Source organism: Biomphalaria glabrata, chromosome 6, assembly GCF_947242115.1.
Source record: "Biomphalaria glabrata chromosome 6, xgBioGlab47.1, whole genome shotgun sequence".
Taxonomy (NCBI): Eukaryota; Metazoa; Mollusca; class Gastropoda; family Planorbidae; genus Biomphalaria; species Biomphalaria glabrata.
The window spans coordinates 44,961,486-44,968,771 of NC_074716.1; the positions used below are offsets into that span (position 1 = coordinate 44,961,486).

The window sequence follows — 7,286 nt, forward strand, 5'->3', positions numbered from 1 at the left end:
GTTCCGTCTGCATAAGGGTTATAAACGTTTGTTCTGACAAATTCTAAACTGTTTTGTACACCTCCGTCGTTTACGTTTCAGTCCTTCAGGCTATTTTGAAGCGGCTTCACCAAAAGAGAAATTAGTGGATTTCTGGTAAATGTGACCATAATCTGACAATTCTCATAAGAGCACCGGAAATCCGGAAATTCAAGAACTAGAGGAAACTGCTATCTGGATGTACAAGCTTCCATTGGCCTCGTATTTGTAATTTGTACACCATCTCGATTGCAGGCCGCTTGAACCCGAACATTCCGGGCTCAAATAGGTCTAACCAGACACACGAGGAGCGGCGCCTTCGACATAGATTCTAGATCCAGCATATTAACATTATACATAATTAATTGACTTTTATGCTTTTGATGATTAACATGATAATCATTTTATAAAGTCAAAGTGGGTAGATCTAGAAATCTAGGCCTAGCCTAGGCATTGAATATTGATCTAGGCTAGGACGATGTAGATCTAATTGTAAATCTATTCATTTAATAACGATTCTGTCAATAATTATAGAGTCTAGATCTAGTTTATATACCAATAGCATAGTATAATCCGTATATTATATAGAAGTACAAATAGACAGGTAGTAACTTATAGATTTATAATAGATAGAGATACATATATATATTTTATATAGATATATATATTATATATATTAATATTATATATATATAACCAGTAGAAGTACAGATCTATAATCTATTGTAGTCTATTACTAGTATTCTATAGTTACATAGACTCATTCTATTAGACTGTTAGACAGTTACTATTAGATCTGTCATATTTTATACCTCGGTATATACCAAATTATTCTAGTAAATAATAGATGTTATATATAGGCCTAATATATACATTTTATTTTATATTTTATACAGTTTGCATTTCATTTCAAAAAAATTAATTGTAAACTTTCAGATCTGCCATTAACATTTTCAAGACGAAGTATCATGGACAGTATTGAAGGATGACGTACTATAAAGGAATACTCTAAAGTAAGTAATAATTATTACTAGCATCTAGCATATAATATTAGTATTATAAATAATTTAAATTTTTTATGCATTTGATGATCAACAAGACTATAAAAAGAGGCTATTGCTAGGAAGTAAATACTACTTTAGGCTAGAACTATGTAAATCTATTAATTTAATAACGATTCTATCAATAGATATTCTAGTAAATGTTTGATATTATTATATTATATACAGTATTTATTTACAGTTTGCATTTCATCTAAAAAATATTAATAGTAAACTTTATTTAACTTTCAGATCTGCCGTTAACATTTTGAAGACGATGAAGTATTGTGGACTAGCTACTACACATGAAAGAGTAGAGAGTGCATTAAAAAAAGTGTTAAGTCTCAGGAAGTCGCAGGATGGCTGCCTGGTCTTGTGGTTTGCGCGCTGGACTGTCGTTTGGATTTATCGATGTCTCTGGTTCAAACCCTGCCCGCTCCCATCCCCTGTCGTCAACTCTGAAGGAACATCCGAAACATGTCAAACATACAAGGATATAATAGTAAAAAAAAACATATCAGTGATTTCAGTGAATTTCAAGATAGTGTAAGAGGAGTGTATGATTTATGTACATTGTAAAGGTTCTGGTCCAGTTAAGGTAGTATATATATATTCTATTGTTCTTGGTACATCTCTTTGACGATGTTTTTTTTTAAACAAACAGAAGTATTTGGTAAAGGTGATAAGCTACTTCTTAAAACTGTATCCTACATTTATGAAATTATTAATTTGTTAGAACTCATAGAACAATATTCTACAAAAACTTTTACCAACAATACTAACAGTTTTTAAATGCTATTAAAGAAAACACTAAGTACACAAATACAAAAAATGACAATGAAATAAATATATTAAATTGACTTAAACCAAACAGGATTAAATAAGAAGACCATGTCACTTTTTATGGACTATCTAAATTAAGTATTGTCTACCCACATCCTGCAGATTCCTGCTCATATAAGTTATTGACCATGTACACTACATATATTTAAAGGTTTAAGATACAGTGGGATAAATCAAAAAGATGAAAATATTTCTTTTATCTTTCCTAATTTTAATGATTCATCAAAACATCATAAAGGTTCTCTGTAAGTCTAACTGTTAGATGTTATATTATGGGTAATTATCTTGTTTTTTGAAGTAACTTGTGTAATCTATAAGATAAGATATGTTGCTGGTTATTGTGTTCATGTGGTTCTAAAGAAATTTAATGACTGCATGACTGGGGATGGGAGCGGCCAGGGTTTGAACTTGGGACCATCAATAAATCTAAGCGACAGTCCGGAGCGCAAGCCGCTCAACCAGGCAGCCATCCATATATATATAATATATAATTTAAATAACATTAACATTATATGAGCAAACCGCTTGAACAGGCAGCCATCCATATATTTAAATCACATTAACATTATATGTAATCATTGTATTTTTAAAATGTGTATTGTAAATTATTGCAATTTTTTTTTCCATATGTTCATTAAGCAATTGCAATAAAAACTTAACTCATTAAAGTGGTATCCTTTGTCTGCAAATAAAATTGCTATATAACACCACACATTTGTTTTCATGTTGTGTTATTTCTGTTGTGATGCTTGTTATCATTAGTGTGTACATTAAGTTGTAAAGCAACTGATCAATTTTATATTCTAATAACATATGTAGGTGTAATACTGTTTATAGAAAAGTCATAACATACATGACTACACGTTAATGAGTTACAGACTATATCACTTAGCCTAAGCACTAATGCAAACATTCAGCCAGGTGTGCTACAGTTCAGTTTACAACACACTATAGTTTACAACACACACAAAGCAGTCTTCAATCACTTAGTGTGTATATTAAGTAAATACATAAAGTCTAGACCTAGTAATTAGTATACTTTAATAATACGTCTGTTTATAGTTATGAGGATCTAAGTCTGATCTAGTACTTAATATACTTTAATACGTCTGTTTATAGTTATGAGGATCTTATTCTAGATCTAGTAATTTGTCTACTTTAATAATACGTCTGTTTATAGTTATGAGAATCTTAAGTCTAGACATAGTAATTTGTCTAGTTTAATAATACGTCTGTTTATAGTTATGAGAATCTAAGTCTAGACCTAGTAATTTGTCTAGTTTAATAAAACGTCTGTTTATAGTTATGAGAATCTAAGTCTAGACATAGTAATTTGTCTAGTTTAATAATACGTCTGTTTATAGTAATGAGAATCTAAGTCTAGACCTAGTAATTTGTCTACTTTAATAATACGTCTGTTTATAGTAATGAGAATCTAAGTCTAGACCTAGTAATTTGTCTAGTTTAATAATACGTCTGTTTATAGTTATGAGAATCTAAGTCTAGATCTAGTAATTTGTCTACTTTAATAATACGTCTGTTTATAGTTATGAGCATCTAAGTCTAGATCTAGTAATTTGTCTACTTTAATAATACGTCTGTTTATAGTTATGAGAATCTAAGTCTAGACATAGTAATTTGTCTAGTTTAATAATACGTCTGTTTATAGTAATGAGAATCTAAGTCTAGACCTAGTAATTTGTCTAGTTTAATAATACGTCTGTTTATAGTTATGAGAATCTAAGTCTAGATCTAGTAATTTGTCTACTTTAATAATACGTCTGTTTATAGTTATGAGCATCTAAGTCTAGATCTAGTAATTTGTCTACTTTAATAATACGTCTGTTTATAGTTATGAGAATCTAAGTCTAGATCTAGTAATTTGTCTACTTTAATAATACGTCTGTTTATAGTTATGAGCATCTAAGTCTAAACCTAGTAATTTGTCTACTTTAATAATACCTCTGTTTATAGTTATGAGAATCTAAGTCTAGATCTAGTAATTTGTCTACTTTAATAATACGTCTGTTTATAGTTATGAGCATCTAAGTCTAGACCTAGTAATTTGTCTACTTTAATAATACGTCTGTTTATAGTTATGAGAATCTAAGTCTAGATCTAGTAATTTGTCTACTTTAATAATACGTCTGTTTATAGTTATGAGCATCTAAGTCTAGACCTAGTAATTTGTCTACTTTAATAATACGTCTGTTTATAGTTATGAGCATCTAAGTCTAGACCTAGTAATTTGTCTACTTTAATAATACGTCTGTTTATAGTTATGAGCATCTAAGTCTAGACCTAGTAATTTGTCTACTTTAATAATACGTCTGTTTATAGTTATGAATCTAAGTCTAGATCTAGTAATTTGTCTACTTTAATAATACGTCTGTTTATAGTTATGAGCATCTAAATCTAGACCTAGTAATTTGTCTACTTTAATAATACGTCTGTTTATAGTTATGAGCATCTAAGTCTAGACCTAGTAATTTGTCTACTTTAATAATACGTCTGTTTATAGTTATGAGCATCTAAGTCTAGACCTAGTAATTTGTCTACTTTAATAATACGTCTGTTTATAGTTATGAGGACAACAACTACATGTTGGTTGTGTTACATTTTACAACACTTCGCCTAAGCGCTAATGCTAACACAATCACTTAGTGTGTATATTAAGTAAATACATAAAGTCTAGATCCAGTGATTAGTCTACTTTAATAATACGTCTGTTTATAGTCATCAGGACAACTACACGTTGGCTGTGTTACAGTTTACAACACTTCGCCTAAGCGCTAACACACAGCCAGGCTCTGGTTACGATCAGAAACAATGGTCGCTGACCTACTACGTCACAAACCAGCCTTACGGCCTGGGGTCACGGAGGTCACGCGAGGAGGCTCAAAAACCCAGATAGTCCTCGGCCGCCTTGATGACAAAAGTCATAGAACCACGATGGACGAACTACATTCAAAGAGAGAAATAGAAATAGATAATTAAAATTAAAACAAGATTACAAAGAGAGTTTGTGTTACACAAACTCAGAGGCGGCCCCCGTCGAAGTCGGATCCCTGTCGGATCTGCATATTCGCAAATAATATTCAAGAGGTGATTTAATTTTGATGGTCAAAAGTAATAATGTTTCAAAGATTCATTTGCCGTAAATTTAAATTTAAATTAAATAAAAAATAATAGATTAGTTTTAGTATATTAAAACATTACAATTTTGATCAAAACGTTTGGAAATGAAAATCTACACTTTGTTTTTACACTTTAAGTTTAGAAATTGAAATTCTACATCTTAATCTAGTCTATTTTAGTCTAAACTAGATTTAGAAATTCTAGATCTAGAATCTAGAATAATTTTAATTAGAATATAAATCCAGATCTAGATATACTGTAATAAAAATCTAGATCTAGTTTAAAAAATCTAGATTAGATCTAAATCAAGATATCATTCCTTTTTTAAACGCGAGTCCCATAACGAGGCTTAATAAACATTACTATACCGAGTTCTTTTTTCATTTCATTTGAAGAATTAATTCCATATAACGTCAGAGGGAAAAAAAAACACTACGTCACACGGCCTAGCTAGACTAAAAATCGCCTTCATCATTACGAGCCATTTATCGAGTGATCATAGACTTTGGTGCACCGAGTGCGTTCTTTAAGCATTTCATTTAAAGAATTCATTCCATATGACGTCAAAGGAAAAAAAAACACTACGTCACACGGCCTAGCTAGACTAAAAATCGCCTTCATCATTACGAGCCATTTATCGAGTGTTCATATACATTGGTGCACCGAGTGAGTTCTTTTAGCATTTCTTTTAAAAAATTCATTCCATATGACGTCAAAAGAAAAAAAAAACACTACGTCACACGGCCTAGCTAGACTAAAAATCGCCTTTATCATTACGAGCCATTTATCGAGTGTTCATAGACATTGGTGCACCGAGTGCGTTCTTTTAACATTACATTTAAAGAGTCCATTCATATGACGTCAAAGAAAAAAAAGTCCATTACCTCACAATAGGCTAGTACCGGTACCATAAAAAAAATGTCTTTATTTACACGAGATATTTAACGAGGGTTCATAGACATTGGTGCACTGAGTTCTAATAGAATTTTATTTAAAAAGGATCAAAGCCGCATTGTTTTTGCGTTTTGTCTGTCAGTCGGTCTGTCCGTCATCCTGATAAAAAAAAAAAAAACAACTAAAAGATATTAAAAATTGATTAACCTTTATTTTACGTTTCAAAACATCGCAATAATTTTTAGGTATGAACACAATTGAAAAGTTTATATAATAGATTGTTCCGGATGTTTGTATAAATAGTAAAAGAAAAAGAGAATTTCAGTTAAATGTAATACCGTTAATTAAATTTTTTGGATGGTCTCGTATAAAAATTAGATGTACTACAGCCATGTGGAGAGATTTTCATACCTTACTTTGGTGTTTGGATTCTGTTTTCCTTAAAAATCGGAACATAATATTAACGATAATTAGATTTTATAATGTTTTAGGTAGAAAGTTAAATGTACTGTAAGAGAGTAGTGAGTTAAAATATTTTTCATAAAAATCCGTAAAAACATTATTTCGTAAATGAGAAGATTATTTGTTAATTAATTAGAAGAGGGAGTTCAAACAATTATTTGGCGTTAGTAGATTTTTAAATAAATTATGAAATTTCTGGCGACGATTTGTAAGAAACAAAATCCGGAACTTTCTTTATCGATTACAAAACTTCTATGTTATGTTTTAGCAAGTAATTTTCAGTAATCAATTCTAGTAAATTACTTTTTTTTAAAGCCCTGAACAACCTATTGTCGATATTTTTAAAATTTGTTTAAAGATGAAAATACGGAACAATTTGATATTGATAACCAAATTATAGTGACGCATTGTCAAATAATTTAAGTGTAATATTAGTAAATTATGCGATTTCAAACAATCATTAGGCATAATTCATGCTTTATAAAACAATATCCGGAACATTTTTACACTTAATGAAATATAAGTCAGTATAGAGAATTTGATTTAGCATTAATATGCAATTTACATAAAAAACGGAACAACATATTATTGATAATGTGTTTTTGCAACGTTTAAGCATGGAAATTGAATGTAATATAAATTAGAAGAGCAAACAAACATTTGTTGGGGTTGATTAGTTTTGCACACAAAAAAAAATCCGGAACAATCAATTTTTAGATACTTAAAACTATTGAGATGTTACGGGAGGAACATTAAAGTGTAAACAGATTTTCAATAGCTTTTAGAGTTCTAGTTTTTTTAATCTAATCGTGACGGACAGACCGACCAACAGACAAAACGCACAAAAATAATCTTCTTTTATTTGGATAGGGGCACTAAACAAAAAATAAA

At 30.2% G+C, this 7,286-nt stretch overlaps 1 long non-coding RNA gene across 1 annotated transcript; it reads left to right on the top strand.

Moving 5' to 3' along the window:
• The first annotated feature begins 429 nt into the window (after positions 1-429).
• LOC129926568 (uncharacterized) lies at positions 430-2,613 on the top strand. Its single transcript, XR_008778264.1, has 2 exons — positions 430-1,031; positions 1,311-2,613. It is a non-coding gene; the product is annotated as an uncharacterized LOC129926568 (long non-coding RNA).
• Positions 2,614-7,286: the final 4,673 nt, after the last annotated feature.